At 47.7% G+C, this 27472-nt stretch overlaps 1 protein-coding gene across 2 annotated transcripts in view; it reads left to right on the top strand.

Annotated features, from left to right (window-relative positions):
• Positions 1 to 27472, top strand: part of LOC144772934 (P2Y purinoceptor 8-like) — a 378444-nt gene that overhangs the window by 137746 nt on the left and 213226 nt on the right. Inside the window, exon 1 of one of the 2 annotated variants that reach the window (XM_078657631.1) lies at positions 24426 to 24518. The exons of the other annotated variant lie outside the window; for it this stretch is intronic. The gene's annotated coding sequence lies outside the window, so the exon portion shown is untranslated. Of the gene's footprint in view, positions 1 to 24425; positions 24519 to 27472 lie in introns of those variants that run through there. 2 annotated transcript variants of the gene reach the window in all.

Raw genomic sequence — 27472 nt, 5'->3', positions numbered from 1 at the left:
ATTTTGTGAATAGCCCAAAATGAGTCAACTTATTCAAAAGTGTAATTTATCCAAAGTGTAAGTTGCCTTGGTGAATGAGGACTATGGTATCGTTCAGAAGAGAGAGGTTGTCTTTAAGTTGCAGATTGAGTCAGAAAAAAGGGTATTGTTCTTTACACTCACTTTTATCATACTTAGAGTTATTTAATTGCTTACTTTGTGTCTATAGACAGCGACAATTCTCTGGGACCTGCACATATGGCTTTTCACAACACTCATAGGCAGTTGAGTGTAGATATTCTGGTGCCTGAAGCACATTCACACAGTACTCTTTCTTCAGAAAGGTGAATGGTGTATGTGTTTCCAAATCCTAGGGCCCGATTCACAGAACTAACTTAAGACAAAATTCTAAACTTACTACCATTTTGGTATTCACAGAAGGCACTTACTCATTTTGGTATTCACAGAAGACACTTACTCTTTTCGGTATTCACAGAAGTTAGGAGTCCTAACTTTAGTAGAAATCGCGCTGCATTTTTACAAAAACCGCTATATCCTGGGGGGTCTGCATAACAGCCTCAAACTACTTTGGAAGGGTGGGTGTGAGGCATCCTCCCGAGTTATTGTCGGCCAGTATCAAGTACCCATCACCTTTTTTTTTTAACACTACCTACCTCTGTTCAACAGCCACATTTGTGATTGACTGCTACAGTCAAATTCAAATTCAAAAGTCTTTATTTGATTGTAGAACATACAATCATAAAAGTACAGTTCAAAGATACACATTTTAAAACAGTTCCAAACAATACATTTCATATGGCAAATGAAGGACACAGAATACAGTACAAAAAAGAGAAGGTACAGCGGGTGCTATGAGCATGAGCAATGTAAGATTAAAAACATAAATTACTATATTAGTTAAAAAACACCTAAAATATTCACAGCGTAATTATCCGTCCATACTTTTCCTAAAACAAATAGCTTTTTTTAAAAAGTTACAGACGAATAAGGTACAATCACAATTCAGTAGTTGTAGGTAATAAAGTGCGGGCTTAATTTGTAAAAAATTCAGTTTTTTAAGACATGGTTTAAGGTATAAATTCCGTGGGATAGAGTAATAAGGGCAAATAAAAAGAAAGTGTGCCAGATCTTGAGGAGACTTACTGTCGCAGCCACAAGCTGGCAACACTTCACCCCGTTGTGCCCCCCTTGGTACCGCCAGTAGAAGATGATATAAATCAAAACGGAACCTTATTAACAGAAACCGTTCATAACTAGTCATAGGCCATGTCAGATAAGGCTCCATTTGTGGGCAGGTTTTGAGTAATAAATGTTTCCTGACACTACCCTTCTGTATCTCCACCTCTTCTCTGTCGGTACATCTTGCTAATAGTATAGCGTTTTTTACTGAGACAACATCGGGTTTTGTAATTAGATTAGGGGCATAAAACAGATCAGAACGGCCTATTGCCGACAAACAATCCCTTATATATTTCACCCACTGAATTTTAAGCCTACCATCTAGGGAAAAGACGTCTTTCAACAAGGCATGTGTAAGCGGAATGTCGGTGTTAAGCCAACAATTCAGCCAGCACAAAACCGGGTTGACTGCTATTCTGTCGCTTAGATATGGAACCCCCAGCTCCTCGTGTACGGAGTAAGTCCCGGTACCCCTTGGCAACCTCAATATCTTTTTCAGGACGTTGTTTTCTGCGACCTCTAGGTCTTTTATCCTACAATAGCCCCAGAGCTCGCTACCGTAACAGGCAACAGCAACACTTTTTGCCTGATAAAGTTTGAGTAGTGCGGCCGTGGGGCAATTGCCAATTTTTCTCCCGAAGCCAAGAATGGCCGCGTTTACCCTTGTTACTTCGCCCTTCTTTTTGGATATTGCGGGGCCCCACGTTAATTTATGGTCTAAGAGTACCCCAAGATATGAGAAAGAGTTGGTTAAAGGGATTTTCTCCCCATTTATACTAAAGGAGTCAGTTTTCCCGGTGCCCTTTCCTGTTTTCAAGACGTAGGACTTGGAATTATTTATGCTAAGGCCACGTGACTCCATAAACTTAAAGAAGGAATTTAATAATTTTTGGAGACCGATTGCTGTCCTAGATATAAGTACTGCATCGTCTGCATAAAGGAGCACAGGCACCCCCTTGTGTTCGACACGGGGGTAGTCTGCTTCTGTATTTAAAAGAAATTCCTCCAGTTCGTTTATGTACATGTTAAAGAGGAATGGGGCCAGAATAGAGCCCTGTCGAACTCCCCGATTTATTCTAAATTCGTCCGTTACTTTAAGGTCTTGAGTGTAACGGACGTTAGCTTTAGTATCCGAGTGCAAGTCGGCTAGGAAGTTGACAAGATTCCTCTCCACACCCATTCTCAACAAAGAGGCCCATAATAAGCTTCTGTCCACACAATCAAAGGCGGACGACAGGTCCATAAATGCCATTTAGACAGTACCTTGTCTAGCCAGGGTATATTTACTTAAAATCAAATATAGGTTCAGACATTGCGTAATGGTTGAGTGGCCAGGTCTGAACCCATATTGTATGGGAGACAAGATGCTATTGTCTTTTACCCATGTAGATAGCCTGTTAAGTATTACCCCCCCTACCACTTTAACTACTGAATTTATTAAGGATATCGGCCTGTAACATAATGGACTGCTGCGGTCGCCCTTTTTAAAAACGGGGACTATGGTCGATAGGCCCCACGTTTTTGGGCACCCCGTTGTAGCGGCTGCATTTATTACTGCCGTGAGGACGGGAGCCCAAAAAGAGGTGCTAGACTTAAACAGGTCCGGTGGTAAACCATCCGGGCCCGGGGCCTTATTACTGGTTAGACCCTGGATCCCCCTTACAACCTCATTTACTGTAAAGCATAATTGGTTTACAGGTGATATTAAAAGGGCGTTTTCTGCCCTATGCTCATTACTCTTAAAAATTGTACTGAAGTGAGACACCCACTCTCCTTCTGAGATGCTTGTACCTAAAACTGTGTCATTTGGGTTATCAAACAATGGTTTGTTGATAATTTGCAAAAACTTACTACTATTCCCCAACACTGTAGGATCAAGGAGGGATTCTATAGTGTTAGCCTTAATTTCCTTTTTTCTTACGGCTAGTGCTTTCTTATAAGACACACAAAGACTTTTTATCAGGTCAGGATGTCTAGGTTTAGTTTTTAAAGCGTTCTTCAGATCTCTACTTGCCTTTGAGCAGTTGTGGTCAAACCATTTGACCTGCTTTCTGCTTTGCCCCTTTATTGGTGCTGATAGCATGTCACCAATTTTAGAAGCCATACCCGCAAACCCGGACAAAATATTCATAGGGGATGAATCAAGAGATGAGCATGCTATCAGCTCCTCCTCACATGCACTGTTTATATTAAAATATAAACTGTCTTGATTTATCATTGTCCATTTGATACGGCGTCTACCGTTTATACAACTCAGCGTACCTCGATCAATACCAGGCGGTCGTTTGGTGAACAAAAACCCACCCATGCCAATAGATAGGGGGTTGTGATCACTGTATACGCTGAGGAGAATGGTAAATTGCAGGACCCGTTGTACAAGATCTGAGGATAGAAGTATGTGATCTATAAAGGATCCCTGACCATGTCCTTTAAAAGTCGGAATATCAGAGATTTTGGTATCAGGAACCATAGACATGGCTACTGTTAGGTTATTCCCGTTTACTAAGTCATTTAGGCTCTTGCCACCCCTAGTGTGAGAAAAGTGAAAGCCTTCGACACTATTACATCCCAAGGAGCCCATTGGGGTGGAGCCTGGGTTACCACAAGGGTGAACATTGAAGTCACCTGCTATCAACAGGTTCCGGGATGTAGTGTGTGTGTTTTTTCTCAGTAGGTCTGTTAACGATATAATGTCACAGCCACCAGAACCACTAGCATTATAGAAGTTGACCAGAGTCAGGGCTTTCTTGCCATTTTTTAAATCAAGCATCTGAATGTTTAAATTATCAGTATGATATATGCTGATATTGCAGAGCAATACCAGGTTTATAAAGGTGGCCAATCCCCCCTTTGCTCTGCCCCTGGTCGAGGCAACCGCTGGAATGGTGAAGCTTAAGTACCCTTCTATATGGACATTTCTATCCTCCAACCACGTCTCTTGAAAGCATACAATGGAAAAATTTTTAATAAATGATAACCAGGCTAGGTCACATAACTTGTCAGCCAAGCCAGCTATATTCCATGAAATTAAATTCACGCAGTCGGCTGATGCTGGACATGTGAGACTTTCACTGATAGATGGTACAGGAGTTGGGGTTGGTATTTCAGAGTGTGTGATCCCCGTGTCCACAGTGCTTGCTGCAGCCGATACTAATGGCTCTCGAGTCAGAGCATGAACCTCATACAAGACAGAAGAGTTGGTATCTACGGGTGAAAGGTCCAAAGGTACAAATGATGTGCTAGGAAGATCGTCATGGCAATTTTTCGTGCATATATCCTTGATAACATCACTTACAAGAGCACCATTATTAAACACAATAGCAGGTAAAGATGGTGGAGACACCGCGTTGAACCTAAAAGGCATTGTAGATAAAACAGCGGGTGAACCACCATTCGTATCAGCATATGTTACAGTGGTATGTGTTTCTGTTTCATCGCAGCTGGTACCATTCTCTTCCTGTGACGTTGTAACACGGGGAACAATTTCACCCTCCCAAACTCCCTCTACACACTTTAAACATCAGTCACATTCCTCAAGACCACTAAAGGCCTCAAATCTATTATAAAGCTCTAGAGGAGTAAATGGCATCAAATGTGACATGCTACCCTTTGCATCTATTTTATGGGTTAATGGTATCGTATTCCACGCCTGCATTGCGGGTGGCGGAGCTAAATAGGGCATATATGCGGGGTTCAATGCGGACTCCAAAATTAGTGACTGGGGGGTAAAATAGGTGCTGTTAATTGGGTTTTGTGGGGGAAGTACAGCAGATCTGGGGTAAAAGTACGTCAAAGGACGTGGTACAATACAACTATTCTCATTGGCAAAAGGCCAGTTCAATATATGTTGTACTGCTTTTATATCCCTAAAGTTTATGACCACAATATATCCCCCTATATCCTTTACTCTGCCCCCCAGCCAAGACATGCGCCGAACATGAACTATTTCGCCATTTACCAGGTTGGGTTTGGGTCTGTACAGCGAAAGCCAGTGCGTTATTTTGTTTTTTAATTGAAAAAATCCCTCTCTTTTTCCTTTCATCAGCTCTGGGACCCCAGTAAGTACAACCACGTACGGCAACGCTTCTGGTGGAAGTTCCATAGGTGGTATCCTAGTTTGTTCACCTCTCCCCCGGTTGATCACATTCCCAGCGGATCTCGGGTGTCTATCCAGAAGGGTGCTAGGTTCTCTAATCAGGGCATTAACTGTAGTGGCAGCGTTACTGACTGTGGCTGCAACAGTTGATCTTCCCTGAGCTAATAACGGTTCTATTGGCAGGGATTTATTTGAGCTGATGCCGTCAGGTATTATCGTGGCCGCATGTGGCCAGTTAGGGGCAGCTGGAGTTGCTACAACCGCCTGGCTATTGACGTTAAGAGGTACTGGAGGTGTAGGGACAACAACATTTTTATTGGGAGGGTGCGTTGCTGTGATAACTTTTTGTTGTTGCACTTTTGTAGGCCCTTCTGACTGGACAGAATTCCCTAACTTGGTCAGGTCCTCCTCTATTTTACCCAACCTTGACTCCAACCCTTTAAATCTTTCAGCCAATGCAAGTGTGTAAGTGCGTACAATCAACTCGATATTGTCCAAAAGAGACTTAAAGGAGGCTGGTTGTAAGTCTTTTTCCATTTGAGTGTAGGCAATATCTGGTTCTGTGGTTGCTTGAGACAAAGTTATTGGGGGCGGAGAAACGGCCACTATTGCTTGTTGGGTGGCGGGGCCTCCCAAAGACGTTATAGAGTCAATCTTCGCTTTATTGCCAAACTCTGAGTGGCTTAGTTTGGACTTATTTACTGATGTTATTTTCCGTCTCCTTTTAGACGGTGGGGGCCCAATTATTTTGAGAGACACTGGCCGCGAACATTTTCCTCTTACAACTTTGCCGGATCTAATTGTAGGTGAAATCAGGTTCTTAGGGGTGTTATTGGGGACATTCGACACAGGTAATGAGTCTTGTTGGCTTAGAATGGGTGACACTGCTGGGGCTAAACAGTCTTGAAGGAGCAAGGGCACGCTGGCTGTTAGTGTTGAATTGTCTGCTGAGCTAATAATCAGATCGTCATCCAAAGTAACGGACATTATAGGTTCCGAAAAAGTTCTGTTTTTTATGCGTTCTATTGAACGACGGCGATCTGCCCTCCTCTCTGCTAACAGCAGCTCCTTGTTACCCTCAGGGGCTGGTTTCAAGAAGTAATCATCCAAAGTACGGTTTAACATGGCCACATTTTTATCTGCTCCCACTACGACAGGGCTAGTAGCAGCAGTTGCCATCATAAGTTAGATAGAAAATACGGGAACAATAAAGATGTAGAGCGCAACTTACGGGGATCAGGAACCAGGACCTCTGGCCCAGCCCAGCCTCCTCAGGCCGATGAGGGCCGTAGAGGGCCCGCCCTTTGCCCGGGCTTAGCCCGGCGTCCCGCTTGCGTCCCACAAGACGGACTCTCCTCTGTTCTTGTAGAGTGGCGGCGGGGGGCGGGGCACGCAGGGGGGCGCTGACCGATGACTCGTGGTCATGCAGGGACTCCTGGGATAGTGAGTCCCTGCCGCGCTTACCCCTGTAGCCTCCTCCACTGATGTTGTTCTCCCTCGGCAGCCAGGCAGTTTCCCGCGTTGGTGGGTCTGTTGTTCCCCCCACGGACGAAGCGGCTCCCGCGCAGCGGGAGCGGCGAGCAGTCCTTAACAATCCGCAACAGTTGGTGGACAGCAGTTGGTGCGGTCAGGCGGTTCCCGCGTCTTCACAGTGCGCCAGGGGAAAGAGTCTCAAACAGGCTGGTTCCCGCTTCACTCTTAGCGGTTTGCCGGCGGGGGCGGGGCACGCAGGGGGGCGCTGACCGATGACTCGTGGTCATGCAGGGACTCCTGGGATAGTGAGTCCCTGCCGCGCTTACCCCTGTAGCCTCCTCCACTGATGTTGTTCTCCCTCGGCAGCCAGGCAGTTTCCCGCGTTGGTGGGTCTGTTGTTCCCCCCACGGACGAAGCGGCTCCCGCGCAGCGGGAGCGGCGAGCAGTCCTTAACAATCCGCAACAGTTGGTGGACAGCAGTTGGTGCGGTCAGGCGGTTCCCGCGTCTTCACAGTGCGCCAGGGGAAAGAGTCTCAAACAGGCTGGTTCCCGCTTCACTCTTAGCGGTTTGCCGGCGGGGGCGGGGCACGCAGGGGGGCGCTGACCGATGACTCGTGGTCATGCAGGGACTCCTGGGATAGTGAGTCCCTGCCGCGCTTACCCCTGTAGCCTCCTCCACTGATGTTGTTCTCCCTCGGCAGCCAGGCAGTTTCCCGCGTTGGTGGGTCTGTTGTTCCCCCCACGGACGAAGCGGCTCCCGCGCAGCGGGAGCGGCGAGCAGTCCTTAACAATCCGCAACAGTTGGTGGACAGCAGTTGGTGCGGTCAGGCGGTTCCCGCGTCTTCACAGTGCGCCAGGGGAAAGAGTCTCCGGTCAATACATGGTTCACTTGATTTCAACTTGTATGGCACTGTGATACCTTGGTTTTCATTTGCTGAATACGTCAGCGGCCAGAGGCAATTGATGCTCTGTGACATGGTGTAATGTTTGCATTTCATGACATTGTGAGGGTTTAGCCTCGCCTTATTCCCTCACTAGATAGCTCCACCTTTATATTGTTTTTCTTTTATGCAGGCTACCCATCATCCTTAGCTCCCATTTTGCACAGATTCCAAGCTCATCGCATTATTTGTTCGTGCCACCTTTCCTGCTGCATTATTGCTCTAAAAAATGAATGGCAAATGTTGGTTTAAATTTACCACAAGGGATATGAAGTTGACTTGTTTTAGATTTCCAGCCAGCGCCTTCTTTTTATTGAAAGAGTTGTGTCTGTGCACTTCCTGTCTGCACGCGCACAGAATCAATGCCACCAGTTTATTGGCGCAATCTTCTTGCCAGGCCTAATTCAGAAATCCATTTGAGCACCTAAACTCCGCATGGGCTGCATGATTTTTGAATGCGTTTTAACATTTTATATTTACGATACGAAAATGTAGTTTGAAAAGTTACTCTATAGTAAATAAACTCCCTTGTGAGGGGAGGGGGAGGGGAGTAGGCGTGCCACAGAAATGTGATGTTCATTGTTCACACAAAAACGTATGACTGAGGGTATTCACAAACTTCGCAGAGGCACACCTCCAGTCTGGATACGGTTAGAGTAAATCCATATACAGGGTGGGAAGGAGGAAGGAACATCCCCATAACTAATGGAGGTGTAGGGAAGGCCAGCGTGGGATCTTTTAAAAAAGAATTCCAAAATATAAACCTTTGGAAAACACAAGCATAAATGTATTAAGTAGAATTATGATTAGCCTTTTAATTTTTTAAGAGCAATCGAGATACTACTGGTTCACAATACTCAATATCATAGACTGGGAGCTGCCATGTTAAAATCACGTAGTGCACCAGACGTAGTGGCTGCAGTACTAGCTGGATAAAACTCCTGTACAGTGAGGAGGTGTTGTTGCAACAGCAGGGGAAGGATGGAACAGGGAGCAAGAAACAATAAAATATGGACAGGGAAGAATTATTCCTTCCTAGTTGTAGATTTGCTGTGAAACTGCAGCAGCCCATAATTGAGAAGCACACGCTCGAGGGAAACTAAGTGTCTACATTGTAAATAAACCAAATATACATGTTGTTAAATAACTAAAAAAACTAAGATATCTGTGTTTGTTTTAGGACAAATGGCCACATAAAATGCCACAAAATTGCCGCTAAATTTCCATATTTGTGCCGCTAAATTTCCATTTTTGTGCCGCTAAATTTGCTATTCCATGCCGCTATATCCTGGGGGGCCTTGTAAATAAGGCAGAGCCCCTATCACAGCAGGAACGTTGTACAACGTATTGTTCCCTTGGCGAAAAGGGCTTGTAAATATGCCCCTTAGTGTGGCCTGAAAGGCAACACCTTCTCCTGATTACTCCCTGACAGTGTGTTCACTGGGCAACAAGCTTCATATAGCATACCAATATTTTGACAACATTTGCAAACCATCTATACTCTCAGATATTTTGCGGATGTACAATGTAAGAAAAGTAACATTGAAATGTCTATACATATTGTTCCCTATTTGTGTTGCTGCAACAGAAAACAAGTAGTGCTTGTTCATCAAAAGGCAAACAAGTTGAGTAATTCTGGTAAGACAAACAAGCTTTGTTTAGAAAGCTATTTTTAGCAATGGGTCATGTGCATGTTAGCCACGCTAACAAAGAGCTAATCGGTGCATGACATAAAGCCACACCATAAGAACGCACACATGAATATATGATGTTATTTCGAAATCTTTCATCCCGCATACCATCACTCCGCATTTTTTACTACGAAAGTACCATTACTCCGCAAAGCAATAATTCCTCAAACTTTTACAATGCATTTGACTTTATCACGCATGCCATTACAATGCAAATTAATGTGTGGTGAAGTCATATACTTTGTAAAAGTACTTTATAAAAAAAAAATATATATATATGCACATATAGCATATATATATATATATATACATATATATATATATATATATACATATATATTTTTTTGTTTATATTGTATTATTTATATGTATATATATTAATATTACATATATATATATATTTATATATATATTTAATTTTTTAATGTGTTAATTACCCTTTACACCCTAAAAACTAATCCCACCCTAGTCCCTTTAAATACCCCTGCACCCCATAATCATAACCCACCCTTACTCCTTAAAATACCCCAGCACCCTCAAACACTAACCCATCCTGACCCTAAAAATCCCCCTGTACCCCAAAACCCAAACCTAGCCCTGAACCCTAAAAATACCCCTGCACCCCAGAACCCAAACCTATCCTTTAACCCTAAAAATACCCCTGTACCCCAAAACCCAAACCTAGCCCTGAACCCTAAAAATACCCCTGTACCCCAAAACCCAAACCTAGCCCCGAACCGTAAAAATACCCCTGTACCCCAAAACCCAAATCTATTCCTTAACCCTAAAAATACCCCTTTACCCCAAAACCCAAACCTAGCCCTGAACCCTAAAAATACCCCTGTACCCAAAAACCCAAACCTATCCCTGAACCCTTAAAATACTCCTGTACCCCATAACCCCAACTCACCCTTAAAATACCCCTGAACCCCTAAAACATATACCTCAACACCCCCAAACTAAAACCATATACTTACCTTAAACTTAAATATTAAAAACATATGCTTTTACCATTCATGCTTTTACAACGAATTTCGTTGTAAAAGCATGCGTTGTAAAAGGATGTATGACATTACAACGCATGCTTTTACATCGCGGTTTTTACAACGCATGCTGTTACAACGCATAGCGCTTTGGGGTGCTGGGTAGTGAATAGTGTAATTTACTATTCTAACTCCAGTCCGTGTGGACACTAGGGAAGGTGTTGGATAGTAAATGTATTTTATTCCCTATCCTAGAGCACCCCCAGCGCAATGCGTTGTAATGGTTTGCGTTGTAAAAGTTGCGATGTAAAGACACTGCGTGGTAAAAGTTGCGTTGTAAAGGATGTTTCCCGTGGTAAAAGCATATAAGATGTAATGGCGTGCGATATAACAGTATTGCGGAGTAATGGTACTTTCGTTGTAATGGTATGCGGAGTGAAGGTATGCGGAATGAAAGTTGCTTTGTAAAGGTGTTTTACCCTAGTAATTGCGTCCTATATCCAAATAAAGTGCAGGACTAATATAAAGCAAGTGGTGTTAGAATATGTTTGAGGATGGCGTGAAACAGAGCAGTCCATCGCTGTGTTAGAGAAACACATCCACCATGCAGTAGAGGAATAGAAAGAAAGGTGCTTGGAAGGCCCGGACTGGGCTTGCGTTCCACTGGGCATTTTCCCGGGGGCTGGAGCTCTTGGAGGCTGTTTTTCATTATCCCAGGGTGAATCCTGGTGCCTCTGTTATTTTCCCTAGTTCCCTAAGGTATATTTGCAGCCAGCACGGGGAGGCTTCAAGAGAGAGAGGGAAAGAGGGGCGAAAGGGCTGGAGAGGGAGTGGGTGATCTGTGAGAACGATAGAGAGAGACAAGAATGGATGGGAAGAGAGAGATTGTTCGAGGAGACAAAGGGAGTGGCGTTGGTTTGCGAGTTTTTGTCAGAGCAGCTTTTGGTTCCCCATTCCAGCCCTGAATACTTCTCACTATGCGAGATACTTCACATCACCAATGTGTTGAAATACACTCCATGAGGAAATACCGATCAACCAAGATTGCTCTTTGTGGCTTATCATATTAGTTAGGATTCATAGTGGACAGGTGGCAAAAGCGGACAGCTACGAAAACATTAAGCTAAGCGTTGCAGTTAATCAGTATGGAGACAGCTGTGTCTTTCTTTTAATCGGCAGTTTAAAATGAGGAGGTTGAAATTCTTTTACCTCTCTGTGCGAGGGAACCTCATTAATATAGTAAGCAATTCATTAACACTGCAAAATGAACAAGTTTGAGGTAATTTTCCGTTGTGGTTCAGTAATCGTTATCTAAAAAATAAGTATAAATAGCCATATAAATGTAATCAATATGTATATATAAAATAAGTAATACATCTATAGAATATTACAATAACAAAATGATGTCAATCAGCATATATTTTTTTTAAATAACTTTGAGAAAGACAGAGAACAAGGATGAACAGTAGCAACCCTAGAAGACGTTTAAGCGTCTGACTACAAGAGAGATACATAATTCCGCCCCAGAACAAACCACTGTTTTATAACTGGGGGGCATATTATCAGGCGATAAAATTATCGCCGTTTTAGCGGCAGAAAACTGCCGCTAAAACGGCGATAATTGGCTTGATAATATGGTCTATAGAATTCCAATTGAAGCCCATGTTAAATGTGAAGGACATTAAACATGGGCTTCAATCGGAATTCCATAGAGCATATTATCAAGCCCATTATCGCCTGTCTTGATAATATGCCCCTGGGTACAATGAATTTCAAATCCCCCAATTTTCTCAGGGTAGCTGTTGGCTAGCATACAGATATAAAGGGGCATATTACCAGCGATTAGCGATATTTATCGCTAACTAGGCTGCTCTTAGCCATGTTATCCACCTCCCATTGGATAACATGGCTAAGAACTGGTCAGAGCAGGAGTTAGTTTTTGCCGATAGCGGGAATATTTCCAGCGCTACGCCTGCCTTGCTAATAGGCGATAGCGACGTTAGCGACTGCTTTCAGTCGCTAACAGGTTGGGTACACCCACTTTGCATGTCATTAGCGATAAATATCGCTGACATGCAAAGCGGGACCCAAACCGCTCGCTATCGCCTAAAGCTGTCGCTAACTGCTGTTAGCGACAGCTTGCTAATAGAGCGATAGAATTATCGCCGCTTAGCACCCGAAAACAGCAGCTAAAGCGGCGATAATTGCCTATCGCCCTGTTTGGTAATATGCCCCAAAGTTGGGGGAAATGGCTGGTAAATACCATGTTCAGAATGCACCAAAATCCCCATGTTACATTCCTTTTGGAAAGGCTAAGCCTGTAACATATGATGAATATTATACAGATAAATCCAAGTCACTGTGGCAAGGAGTTTTATTGAGTGTGCTAATTATTAACAGTGTCTCCATTACATTTGTTATCAGGCCCTAAATGTGTCCCTATGATGAGAGAACCAAAAGGCAGTGGAGATCTGTACAATGTCAAATTCAAAAATACAGTCAGCCATTGTTTGGAAAGATAGCTGGGAGGTGTTTTTTCAGCTCTTATCTAAGTTACATCCAGCGGCCACCTTAAACAAAGGGTGGTGGGGCGAGTGGCCGGGCGGGAGGGGTCGCACAGGGGTGGGAGACTGCCATAAATACATTTTTAAAAAGCACCTTATGCTGCTGCTGCGGCCGGCCGCCTCCAGCGTGGCGTCGCATTCGCCGCCTCTCATCTTCCTGGGATCCGGCAGCCCCTGGGATTCTGACTCCCATCCAATCCCCGTGCTGCAGAGCAGCACTGGGATTGGTCCGAGCAGGCAGGGAAGACGCCCTGCTCCAGGGCCGGACTGGGAACCGAAACCGGCCCTGGCAAAGTGCTCCATCACAGGGCAACTCGCTTATGTTACGTTAAGGCAGATGGAGCCCCATCCCCAGCTAGAACTACCAAGTGCAATGTGTGTGTACCAATCCACCATAGCCATACATGGTATGCATTGTCGCAGCATGAGATAACATTTCTATTGTCAACGCCCACCCAAAAACCCCCAACCTCCCAACTCCCGGATCCCAGCCCCCCTCCCTCCTCCCCACCCTACGTCCAGTGCACTGACTCTATCCAAAGTGTACATCAAAGCCGCCTCCTACAGGGGAGGTGATTCTCCCATCAAGTCACAGGGCCTGTGCTGCCGGGCTCGTGAGCCGCAGGAGGCGGAGGTACTTGGGACAGGTGATTTCTTTAAATTCCGTTAGCAGCAAAGAATGAAATGGCTGCCAAAGTTCAGTAAATTGCGTTATATCCCCCGCCACTGTGAGCGACAACATCTCCATGCCTAACACGTGCCACAATCTATGGAGCCAACCCGTGACAGAGGGCGTCGTGGCAGTGCGCCAGTGTATCAGGATATTTTGAACCGCTGAACCTAGCGCAATGGCAATCTGGGGTACATCAATCCATTCGGGAGCCCCAGCAATGTGTATGCAGGGAAGCGTGGTAGTTCAATGCCAAAATGGGTATCAATTTCATCCAGCACCTCCCTCCAGTAAGTCTCCAGGAGTGAGCAATCCCATAAAATGTGTGTAAGTGTGCCTCGGTGCCCGCACCCTCTCCAACACGTGTCCTCCTTGCTACGGTCAAATTCGTGAAGCTGTTCAGGTGTGTAGTACCAGTAGGTGGAGACCTTAGTCAGTGTGTCAGTGAGACCCATATGGTATGCCGAATGCCGTGCTCTATAGTATATGTGCTCCCATTCTTTAGGGCTCAGTGTCCTCCCTAACTCCCTTTCCCAACATTCCCTCCCCGGGTTATAGAAGTGTGAAGAGGGCAGTTGTAGCAACTTATAGAGATCCGTAATCAGTTTTGAGTCCGAGGTACGCGTCAGCAGCCACTGTTCGTAAGGTAGAAAGCGCCTATCAGCCGTCTCTCTCACCTGCGGGTGAAGAGCCCAATAGCGAGCTTGCATATAGCGGTGCCTTTCAGTCTCAGGGAGTGAAAACTCCTGGCGAAACTGCGTAAAGGGGACAACCCCCTCCGGGTCGTACATATGACACAGGGCTCTACATCCTGCCTGCCTCCAGTGTGTGAAGGCTCCCCGTTCCATTCCTGGGGTGAAATCTGGGTTGTCTACTAACGGTGTGAGTGGCGACGGGAAAGAGGTGAGGCCGCACGTAACCGCAGTGGCATCCCAGACCCGCAGTGGCACTCTCGTAACAAAGGAGGCGTACAAATTCTTGGGCCGGTGAATCCGGCGCAGAAATGGGATTTCCTGCAAGGACCTACCCGCCACTGCTTGATCCTGGAAGAGCCAGTGCTTGTCGGACTCCCACCTACTCCATTCCACAAGGTAACGCAGCTGTGCCGCCCGGAAATACCTATGAAAGTCAGGTATCCCCAACCCTCCCGCCTCAGGAGCCAATAGGGAGAGGGCTCTACGCATTCTGGGTTTTTTCCCCTGCCAGATAAAGCGCGAAACGTCTGCCTGCAGTTGCGGGATCCACCCGACCGGCGGTTGGAGTGGCAAGGCCCGAAACAAGTAAAGCACCTGCGGCAGAACCGTCATTTTAACGGCGGCTATCCTCCCCAGCCAGGAGATGGTGCCGCAATTCCAACGGCCCAGTTCCTCCCTGATTTTTGCACCCAGTGCTGTGTAGTTGGCCGATACCATGGCCGGCAGGGTGGGAGCAATCTGGATCCCCAGATAGGGTACCGCCGCAGATGACCAAATCATGGGGAATCGGCCCTGTAGGTAGGTCCTGGTGGCCGGTTCAAGGGCGACATCTAGAGCCACCAACTTTCCCATATTTAGATTAAACCCCGCGACCGCGCCAAAGGAGGCCAGCTCCTCGATGCAGGCCGGTAAGGCCGTCTGGGGCTCGTCAAGCGACAGGATGACATCATCAGCGTAGAGACTTATAGCATGTTCGAAACCTCCCATCCGTATACCCGCCACCGCCGGGTTGCACCGCACCCGTTGGGCGAACGGCTCCATATAAAGAGCAAAAAGCAGGGGCGAAAGCGGACATCCCTGCCTTGTGCCCCGTTCGATGTTAAAGTCCCGAGAGGCATACCCATTCACACGAACCACTGCGGTCGGCCGTCTGTAGCAGTTAAAGATCATGGAGCGAAATTTATCCTCTATGCCCGCCTTCGCCATCACCTGTTCCAGGTAAGGCCAGTGCACTCGGTCGAACGCCTTCTCTGCATCCACCGCTAACATCATTCGTTCCTCCGGAATCCGGGACGCTTTCTCGAGCAGGTGGACGATCCGCTTCGTGTTGTCAACCGTCTGTCTCCCCGGGACAAAACCAGCCTGATCAGGATCTATAAGACCGGATAAGTGAGGGGCTAAGCGGGCGGCTAGGATCCCCGTGTATAATTTCAGATCAACATTCAGAAGAGATATCGGCCTGTAGGATCCGCAGAGCTTCGGGTCCTTCCCAGGTTTGGGGATTACTGTAATGGAAGCCCGTAAAAGATCAGGCGGAATGGCCCCCGGTGCAGCAAACGAGTTGAAAAGACGAGTAAGGATAGGGGCCAGTGACGTGCAAAACGTTTTGTAGAAGAGCGAGGTGTATCCATCCGGGCCTGGCGCTTTGCCATGTTTAAGCCTGGCGATGGCAGAGATCACCTCTTCTATCCTGATATCCCTATCCAAGTGTTCCGCCTGCAGGGGGTCCAGGGAGGGCAAGGTGACCGAGTCTAAGTATGCGGCCACGGCCGGTGCGTCCGGCGACTCCCCAGTGTAGAGATCCGCATAAAACTCACGGAAGACGGCTGCAATATGAGCATCGTTTGTCTCCACCGTCCCCGTAGGGCCAGAGATCTCCTTCACTAGCTGACTCTGGCGCGCCACTCGGAGTCTGTTGGCCAGTAATTTGCCACAACGGTCCCCCCCTGTGTAGAAGGTGTGGCGTAGCCGGAGTGCGGCGTATTCCGCCCGGTCCAAGTCCAGGGCCGCCAGGACCTTTCTCGCCCCCTTAAGCTGCCTCCATATTCTAGGGGCCCCCGTCCTGCGATGGATCTGTTCAAGCTCGCGGACCTTATCAGTGAGTTCTTCCCTCTTAGCCTGCCTTTCTCTATTTTCGGCAGAGGAGATTGCTAAGAATTCCCCCCTGAGGACTGCCTTCAGGGCTGCCCACTGTGTGGCTCGGGTGGTGTCAGAGTAGTCATTGAGAGTCTGATATTCCCTGATCGTGTCCTCGATACGGTCCACCACCACTTTCCTGTGCAGACATGTGTCACGGAGGAGCCACGTCCTGGGGGGGAGAGCTGCTGGGGGTAGATTCAGCGTGGCATCGACCGGGGCATGATCCGATAAGGACAACACTCCCATGTCTGATCCCGAGACTAGCGCCTGCACTGGCGACGTGACCAACAAGTGGTCCAGCCTCGCGTACGTCTTGTGTGCGTGGGAGTAGTGCGAATAGTCCCTGTCCGTGGGATGCAGGTGACGCCAAAGATCAAGGAGGCCCACCTCCACCAGCCACTCCTTACAGAACGCCCCGACCCGCGGGAAGCGCTGCGCCGACCTGTCCACAGCTGAATCAAAAACCATGTTAAAATCTCCTCCGATAATGATATGTCGGTCTTGCGAGGCAGTAATATCCTCAACCGCCGAGCGCAGGAAACGTTCCTGACGTTCATTAGCGCTATACAGAGACCCAATTGTAAAAATAAGACCCCCAATCCTAAACCGATATGCTAACAGTCTGCCTTTCTGTTCGGCGAGCTTATGGAGGACCTCCCCTTTGAAGCGACTGGCCACCAGTATTGCTACCCCCGCCGTCTTAGTGGTGCAGGATGAAAAGAACTGTGAAGGGAACTTACGGGAGCGCAGCCTATGTGTGTCTTGCGGCAGTAGGTGCGTCTCTTGAAGCAGGCATACGTCCGCGTGTGTATTCTCAAGGAGAGAGAGCACTGCCCGCCGCTTTACAGGATTATTCAAACCCCGGACGTTCAGGGTAACTACTTTAAAAGTGTCAGGGGGCATTGAAAAGGATGTGGAGGAAGGCGTGAATGACCCGCCCGTATGAGGCGGGGTGCAAGGGCGCCCACGGCGGCACCAGAAGCAGCAAGGCAAAGAAGGAAGTATATGCACGCGCGCGGCTTCCCGGTCTAGGCAAACCAAGGTGTATGACCGTCTCAAGAATATCCAACAAACTTCCCGTGCACTGGACGACCCTCCCCCTCCCTCCCAACTCCCGGACCCCTTCCCCCCATCTCAACTCCCCAACCACCCCCATCCCCGACCCGCAACCAGAACCACCCCAACAACCACCCCCCTTCCTGGTTCCCCAACTGTTCCCAAGGTCCCATTGTCCCAGTCCGGTCCTCATCGGACAAGTCTGTGGAAAGGTACAGAAGTGGACGTCCAGCCACTACACCCCAACCCGACCCTCCCCCTTCCCCCGGGCCCTCAAACCTACAGTACAGTGAAAGCGACGTCGATCTCCCCCCGGAGGTCTTCTCAAGCTGTCAGCGCAACCTCGCTGGACGCCGTGTCCCTGGCCACTCCCCGTACTGCACTGTCCATCTCAGCTCGAATGGTGGGTGAATCCGGCCGCGCGGAAGAGGTAGAGGAATGTCGACCAGGGACCGATTGCCAGCCGTCTCTGGAGACGCGCCATCGGCGCGGAGTGGGTGCTTCTTCGTCCGTCGCAGTGATTCCCAATACTCCACAGGTGTCCTGGAGAGAGCGTAGCTGATGCAGGGTCCCGTTCCAGCGAAAGATGATGCGGAAAGGGTGGCCCCACGAGTACCGAGTGTCATGCTCTCGCAGGAAGTCCGTTGCGATTTTGAAGGCCCGGCGTTTCTGCAACGTGACCACCGACAGATCCTGAAACAGGGCTACCCGGTGACCACGGAATTCCAAGGATGGCTTCGATCGTGCTTCACGGAGGATCCTTTCCTTCAGAGGGTAGTTCGGCAGGAAGGCTAGGATATCAGGAGGAGGTGCCGTAGACCGGCGCCGCATCTATCCGGATGGTGAAGTCGGCCGGCTCCCCTAGGATCTCTCTGAACAAGTCTCCCAGGTATCCTGCCACGTCCTCTTCCTCTGCCCCAGAAGGAACTCCCCGGACCCGGATGTTGGTTCTCCGGGACCGGTTCGCAAGGTCCTCGGCATGTGCCTGAAGATCGATTTGCTGGTCCCGCAACTGTACCACCTCCTGCTGCAGCTGTGAGATCTCTTCGTCTCGGGCGTGTCCGGCCTCCTCCATAGTGGCAACCCTCTCACCCAGGCCGTCGACCTCCCTTCGCACCTTTCGCACTTCTCCAGCCACCTCCTGCTTCAATGTCTGAAAGTCTTCCCTCAGGGAGCTGAAAAGGGATTCCAGGAAAGATCTGGTGACCGGAGGCTCCCCTCCACTCGCTCCTTGGGAGCCACCCGGCGGGCTCCAGGATTGCTGCCCTCGATCCTGTCTCGCATTGCTCTTGCTCAGCATGTCCGGCAGAGTTCGCTCCCTCTTCTTGGTCCCTTTGTTGCCGGCCATTCTGTACGGGGTAGCGCACTCCCGGGCTATTTGTAATGTCGCCGGTCAGTCTCAGTGGCCACCACGCCCCCGGGGCACCCCAGGCCGGTCGACTCCGCCCTCCAGGCCGAGCAGCCCCTCAGCCACGTGCACAGCGTCCCGCTCACCTCCACGTCCAGGCCGGGCACTGCTTCTGAGCCCCCAGTCCCGGTGCCGGGCCGGTCCCTGCGGAGCCACAAGAGGAGCCCCACTCCGTCCCCACTGCCCGCACAGTGGTCGCTGGGCTCTCGGGCGCTGTGCTCACCAAGCCATCGCCGTCAGTGCTCCAATCGGATACCAGTCCCAGGGCAATTCCCTCGTCGTGCCGGCTTCCTCTAGATGCGGCCGGCTGCCAAAGGCCCCCCGACTGAGCAGGCCAGGCGCCAGCAGCACGCCTCCGTTGTCGATGGCGATCGCCCAGGGGGCAGTCTACACCACGCTGTCTGTCCTCCGCGCCACCGCTGGGCAGGCCAATACTGTGGCCTCAGCACGACGACGCCTCCGTGGGTTGTACCCCTCAAGTGAGTCCGGACCCACCAGCTGCGCGGATTCAGGCGGCCGCAGGTTCTCCCTTCAGTGTAGGGCAGGGGGGACGGCTTCCTTACCGCCGGCCGTAGTCCGCGTCTCCGGCCACACATGCACCCCCCGCCTAGAGGGTTGAGTCCAGGCGGCTCCTCACAGGGGCCCCTGAGGCCCGGGGTCCACAGCCCACTGTCCCCACAGGCCTCGGGTCCGGGACCGGGAGGCAGGCTCCAACGCAGTGCAATTCGTGACGCGCCGGACTCGGTCACCCCGCCATGGGACTCCGCCCTATCTGCTGGTCGGGCCCGCTCTTCCCGTCGGCGTCGCAGCCGTGCTATCCCTGGTGTGCCCTCTGAGTTCGGGTGTGCTTCCCGTCTCACCCCCAGAGCCGGAGCGGAAGCGGTCCGTCCGTGCCCGTGTGGGCCATGACAGAGAGCCGGGGCGCGCCGGTAGTAGGCCGCGACCCCGGCCTCGCTTGGTGATTTCTGGTGCTGTGGCCTTTCGGGGGGGCGTCGCCACCTGTCGTCCTCGGCCGCCACCTGATCCCCAGGTCCGGCTGGGCGGCCAACGGCGCCTGTGGCTGTGTGCCTGGCAGCTCACCGTCCTCTCTGCGTCCCTCCGGCACCGAAGCCGATGAACCTCGCTCCTCTGGCGCCTCCTCGTGCGGAGCCTCGCACAGGCCGCCGCCCGTAGGCCGCCGGTCTCGGGGCTCCCAGGTCGTCGGATGCCGGCAGAGAGAGCGGATCTCGGTGGAGCGCGATGCCGGTGCTTCGCCGCTACAGCTGCGGCGCAGTCCGGGGGGGAGATCTGCGTTAATTCTCGGTCAGAAGGGCCCGAGGTCGGAGGAGCCGCGGAGAGTGCGTCCGCTCAGCTCGCCATCTTGGCCACACCCCCAAGGCATACATTTTAGACAGAGAAAGGCAATCTATGTTCACAGTTTTCGACTTGTCCTCTTAAGTTCATGCATTATCTCTGAGAAATGATGAGCCCTCTGACTAAACTCTGGACACCCCACTTGGCTCAGGTAGAGGAATCCATGCATTCCTTGACTGCAACCGCAATCTGTGTAGAAAAAACATTGAAGTCATAAAAATGTTTTTAGATTTTTCTATTGCACTGACAAACCTCACCGAAGTCTGAGGAGGGAAATTCACTCCCCAGGTCTGTTGCAACAGTGAGATTTAGCGCGAAGATAAACGTGGTGTGGAGAGGAAGCAACTGCAATGTTGCCTAACTTTGTTATCTGACTTCGCCATAAACCCGTTTTTTGCTTCTGTGCAGTTAATTATTCAACAGCTCAGGCAGGTTAGTTAAACATGTCTGTTTAGAAGAAGGCAGCCCATGCACATGTAACCCTATGAGAAAGAGCACAGCTGTCTAGAGAGGCACTCCTGCAATATGATATTCTTGAATGACAGTACTATGCAATGAATTGCCTCTAGGCGCTTCCAGGCTGAAGGAATGAGCATATTTTACTTAGTTCTGATGTCTTCTATACTTTCATGCCCTCCAATAGTTATATATTACTTGCTTTTTAAATAGAGCCTCGAAATGATGGCTGTTGTTCTCAAGTGCTGTAAATAGCAAGTGTTACTATTACGCAATTTAATGTTAAAAATGTTAATTAAACTCCGAAGGATGAAAGACTGAGGGGCATATTATCAACAGTTGTATCGTCACATTTCAGGGACTTATCGTCGGAAAATCGGTTAATTTCCTATCGAACAATCAGCAAGGCGTCGCTAAAATGCATTAGCGCATGTTAGCTGCCGTTTTTGTAACGCTTCTCATGTTAGCGATATACATCGCTAATGAGATGCAAAATAGGCGTTCCTACCAAAAACAACATGAAAAAAAAACACAAACATGACATCGGGGTATTTACAACGCGGCCCCGGAATCGCCGAGTGATAAAAAAAGCTGCGGTAACCGCGGTAATCGCCGGATTCTTACGCCTGGTAAAAACTTTACTTAAGTATGTTTTCTATGGGAGGTGGATTGTCTGGTTAATTCCACACTCCACTACTTAACAAGCTTTTCATTAGCGCTATGAAATCATCGCTGGATTTCACATGCTAATGATGATTATCGCAGTCTATCGCTGGATTGTACATTGCTTGTTAGCAAAGCGTTGCTAATACGCCAATAACACGGTGATGTAATTCAGCGATACAGGATGATAATGAAAAACGCGCTAAGCGCGATTTACGATATTTATCGCGTGTTCTTGGTAATATGCCCCTAAGTTGGCCTAGCTGGGATTCAAAATCAAGAATCGGCAAATAACTGCAGATGAGTAATAACAAGCCCACCTTGCCTGAGTTGGAAACTAGGCCACAGCGAAGTAACAAAGGAGTATATTATCAAGGGGTTTTATCTCCGCTTTTTTGGCTTTAAAAGCCAAGAAAGCGGAGATAAAATGATCTCCCTATTACCAAGCTGTCGCTAACACCAGTTAGCGACAGCTAATAGGAGATAACGACCATCATGGGCCCCACTTTGCATGTCAGTGATATTTATCACTAATGATATGCAAAGTGGGCGTGCCAAGATGTTAGCGACTGGAAACAGTCGCTAACATCGCTATCTCCTATTACCAACTTTTGGAGATATTTGCGCTAAGCGCGAATATCTCCAAAAGCTAACACCTGCCCTGAGCAGTTCTTAGCCATGTTATCCAATGGGAGGTGGATAACATGGCTAAGAGCATTTGCTCGATAATGCGTGAATATCGCTGACTTTTCAGCGATATTCATGCATTGCGGGCGTTTTTCATCGCATTTGCGATAAACCTTGCTAATAGCAAGGTTTATCTGCGATAAAAATCGCCGATGTGCGGCGATAATTTTTGTCTCTAAACAAGTTAGAGACAAAAATTATCGCTAGTTGTTGGTAATATGCCCCAAAATTTGCTCCAGAGCACACAATTTTGGTGATGCTCGGAATCTTGTATTAAAATACAACTTTTTAGTCCCAAATTTTGAGAAATGCATATATCAGCAGAATTACATGGTCAAGAAAATCAGCCATGTATCGGCCCTCCCCTTTGCCCACCGCTAACGCTGATGCTGTTCCAAAATGTGAACTCATTTCTATTTTTTCGTTAGTCTGCATGTTGTGAAATTGTTTGCAACATCTTCTGAAGGGCAGGCCACACGGAGATCAAGATCAGCTGCCGTTTGTTTTTTTATTTATCAGAGATGTTGCTTCCCTAAATCAGAGAGCCTGTTTGTGTGGTTTTTGTATTTAGAAACTTTTATTAAATTATTTACTCGTACAGACCAAACTGTCTCCAGGTGCAAAAATAGTAAACAGGGGTTGCTTCATTTAGGTGGAAATGGTAGTTTGCATTACCCGCTCTTGAAATGAATAGCATTTACTTTGAAAACAGGAGGGATTTTTTGATAGCCTAAAAATTATTAATGACGTTTTTATTCGCTAAAGGTAATCCATGCGCTATCTTTTCTAGCGCTGTTTTAGCACCTTTTCCTGGCACTATCTGCAGTCCCAAACTAGCCAGTTTAAGTAAAGGATGTACCAGGTCAATTTTGTTCCACCTTTATTAGGAGTAATATAGGGGCATATTACCAACCAATAGAGATAATTTTTGTCTTTAACTTGTTTAGAGACAAAAATTATCGCCGCAAATCGGCGATTTTTATTGCAGATAAACCTTGCTATTAGCAAGGTTTATCGCAAATGCGATAAAAAACGGCCGCAATGCATGAATATCGCTGAAAAGTCAGCGATATTCATGCATTATCGAGCAAATGCTCTTAGCCATGTTATCCACCTCCCATTTGATAACATGGCTAAGAACTGCTCCTGGGTAGGTGTTAGCTTTTGGAGATATTCGCGCTTAGCGCGAATATCTCCAAAAGTTGGTAATAGGAGATAGCGATGTTAGCGACTGTTTCCAGTCGCTAACATCTTGGCACGCCCACTTTGCATGTCATTAGTGATAAATATCACTGACATGCAAAGCGGGGCCCAAGATGGTCACTATCTCCTATTAGCTGTTGCTAACTGGTGTTAGCGAAAGCTTGGTAATAGGGAGATAATTTTATCTCCGCTTTCTTGGCTTTTAAAGCCAAAAAAGCGGAGATAAAGCCCCTTGATAATATGCCCCATAGTTTTTCGATTTGTACACAAGACATAAGGGGGCATATTATCAAGGACAGGCGATACATTATCGCCGCTTTTATCGGCAGGAAACTGCCGATAAAGCGGCGATAATGGCCTTGATAATATGCTCTATGAATTCCAACCGAAGCCCATGTTAGATGTGAACACATCTAACATGGGCTTCGATTGGAATTCATAGAGCATATTATCAAGGCCATTATCGCCGCTTTATCAGCAGTTTCCTGCCGATAAAAGCGGCGATAATGCAACGCCCGTTCTTGATAATATGCCCCTTGGATTTTTGAATTCAATGGGTACGTATCTATTGCTCCCCTCGCCCCTCTCTGTGTGTCTGCTAGGAAAAGTTTGCTTTTGGACTTCGCTGGACTGGGAACAGCAACCAGCCCTGGCAATCGGCTCGACTAGCCCCAGTATAGGGGGAGGCGGGTGCTAGTGAGAGGCACCGCTCCTTTTGTTACATGGGGCCGATATTGCAACACTGCTGTAAAACCGCCCCCCAGTAGCACAACTGCCTGCCACGTGTCCAACACCGACCACCACCCTTCTGTCCCACTGGGAAAACGCAGAGTGCCTGCTACGGCCAGTCCAGCCCTGCTAATGAAACACAAACACATTCTAACTAGTGGATGAACTACGTTACATAAAGTGATAAAAAAATTAAATTCAAAGTTAAGCAGTTGATTTTCCTGTAAATACTGCTGCCAGAAGGGTCACCATTTTAAAAAAATCAGATTAAGCTGACTGGCTTTCATTAGCTGAACAAATTTATATACAAGGAGACAAAAGGCTATTTGTTCAGCAGTTTAGGTCAGAGAAGGCAGCATGAATCAAGATCGTCAGTCTTTTCATGAAAGACGTCACACCCTTCCTATTAATGTTTTCATTTACTTATGTTTTTTGTTACATCAATATGGTACGGAGTTTCATCCAGCTACCATGGGTTCCACCTACCTGTTCCTGTCAGTCCAGGCTCCCTCTGAATAAAGCACCCTGCAAGGTAGGTTGAAATACAGACTCTCCTGTTTTGGAAAAAAAGACAGAATCTGTCCCATCAATGCGTGGGAGCGAGTGCTAAAACATCTATCTTACTGGAGTCCCTTAATTTTTTTAATATGTATCTCAAGCAACAGGTGTTTCCTTCATTGTGCTAGAGTCCCTTACATATTATGTTGCATTGTAATTGAGTTTATGATATAGCCGAGGACGGTTCCTCTGTTAGAGTGAAGGAGCGTCTCCTCACTTAAAAATCCCCCCAAAGATGAAAAATAAGATGGTCATCAATTACCATTTTATTTTTCATCCCCTGTCCCCAGCCGAGCATCAGGACAGGGCGGGCTGAAGTATGTCACTCAGCAGGGAGGAGTAAGGGCTGGTATGGCACTGTTTAAAGTGATCATGTCTTTTTTGGCGGTCCCTTTTGTGATGGTCAGACACACATGCACACTTTAAACCTCTCAACCCAGCTATTTAAGAGTCAGTGCAGGCATCCAGGACGCTGTGGAGCGCCGAGTGAGGGCGCTCCCACCTATCCTGGTACTGCTCACATGTTGCATGTGTACACCGCCAGGATTGGCCAAGGGAGTTTCAGCATACGGTTCCAGTAAAGAAGAGGCCGGAGTGAGGACATCACGTCAGGTAAGTTTTATCAATTGTTTTAAAATATTATTTTCCCCACGTGCACCTCTGCCCCCCTCTTCCGGTGGATGCCAACCAAAACTGGATATCGTGTTCACTACACCTTACTTGGCCTTAAAGAGCACGCAGCTCCGTAACCTATGGTTAGTGGTTAATCTAGTGGTTCTTGGTAATTGTTGGTTAATGCGATTGAAACACTCTGGGTCATATTTCATGTTCCTTATAACTCCAGATACGTTAAATACCCTCACAGAAATCCATAAGCTGTGGGTGCAGCAACCCAATTAAGAGTTGGACCTTGAGGAATGTGGAATAATCACAGAAATCAGTGTTTGCCCAAGGAATTCTGCATGTTTGGGAGTATGATGATACCTTAAAAGTTGACATCCCAATTCCTCCGGTAACTCATGTTGCAGGCCGAATCTGGATTAGTTCTCATTTCATGAGGCCCAATACAAGTGTGTCCACATTCGCACTTCCTCACTTGCTCAGTCGCACAGTCACTCACGCAGTCACACACAAACATTGCTTTCTGTACTTTCAAGATAGGTTGCTGCACTATATGGTGCAATGTGTGGTGGGTCATCATGTGCCTGGTGGTTGGCCGGGGAAGACGGGAGGGGGTATGTGAGTCAGCATGTCAGATGATGGCTTTCATGATGTCTTGGATGCCCCTTCCATCCCCCTGATGCTCCATGACCCAGAAGCAGCTACATTAAGAGCACAGATTGCAAATCAAACAAGAACTAACACGCAACCCAGATGTTTATGCAAGCAACCCTGTGAATAGCACCATTTGCGATGCAGCACACGCAATGTAATTCGTTTTATTTATTTTGTTACTTACTAAACTCTGTTCGGCCGTATGCTGTAGCTTACTACCCCCACCCTGCCCCTACCCCACCCGCCCACCACCCCACAGCACTCCCTCCAGTAGCTGCTACTGAGTTAGCTCTGGATGTTTGCTGTAGAGAAACCTCTCTTTTGTTTTTTTAAACTATAATGTTGCTCTGTGTAATATGAATCTAGTCCATATGTAGTGTGCACATGACAACTGACTTGCCTTTTAGTAATGGCACTTTCATGTCAGGGTGGGCTCATTAATGTTTCAACATTCACATTTAAAAAACAGTAATAAATGGTACTCAATGCACTAGTTTAATCTGATTTTCTAAGCTGAATGCTTCAGCATGTTTAAGGAATAACACTTTTTTTTTTACTTTTAAGAGATTTTATCATATTTTAATTTGACGTTTTGCTGCATGATTTGCATGGCAAACAAGTTCATGTCTCGGCTTGTGCATTCACTTTTAAAGCCAAGCCAGACCAGTGGCACGGTTCTCCCAATTAATGTATTCACTCTCCTACCTCTAGTGGAGGTAGGAGATGGAGAGAAAGGTGAGAGAGAGGGACAGAGTGTGAGGGTATAGAGTCAGAGAAGAGAGTGAAATACACAAAGACAGGAAGTAGAGGAGTCATGGAGTAAAGGTAAGAGAAACAAAGGGGCATATTACCAACAAGTAGCGATAATTATCGCTAAATAGGCTTAGCGACGATTTTTGTATCGCTGCCTATCGCTGGATATGTTAGCGGGGAAAACATGCTATTAGCAACGTTTTTCTCCATTGTGCTAAAATATCCAGCGATAGCGGCAAAATGTGTGAATATCGCTGAGAATACAGCGAAATTCACTCATTAGCGACGAAATGCTCTTAGTCATGTTATCCACCTCCCATTGGATAACATGGCTAAGAACTGGTCTGAGCAGGCGTTGGTTTCTGGCGATAGCTGGAATATTTCCATCGCTACGCCTGCCTTGCTAATAGGCGATAGCGACGTTAGCGAATGCTTTCAGTCGCTAACAGGTTGGGTACGCCCACTTTGCATGTCATTAGCGTTAAATATCGCTGACATGCAAAGCGGGCTCCAAACCGCTTGCTATCGCCTAAAAGCTGTCACTAACATCAATTAGCGACAGCTTGCTAATAGAGCAATAGAATTCTCGCCGCTTAGCGGCCGAAAACAGCCGCTAAACCGGCGATAATTGCCTATCGCCACCCTTGGTAATATGCCACAAAGTTTTTTTACAGAGTGCGAAAAATAAAGTGAAAAGCAAGCAGAGAGGGGAGAATGAAAAGAGAGAGAGTAAAGGGAGGAGAATGAGCGACAAGAAATATAATAAACTTTCATTGATGCTTCTGCAACTGTAGGTGGATGAAAGGATTGGGACTCTTGTCAAAAGTATGACTACAGAGCCAGTCTACACCTCGTACCTTATGGGCCCAGTCTTTCCCCCGGTGGAATGAACAGTGAGTC

This window comes from Lissotriton helveticus, chromosome 8 (genome assembly GCF_964261635.1).
Source record: "Lissotriton helveticus chromosome 8, aLisHel1.1, whole genome shotgun sequence".
Taxonomy (NCBI): Eukaryota; Metazoa; Chordata; class Amphibia; order Caudata; family Salamandridae; genus Lissotriton; species Lissotriton helveticus.
The sequence above is the reverse complement of the archived record's forward strand: the minus strand, read 5'-3'. Positions and strand labels throughout refer to the sequence as shown.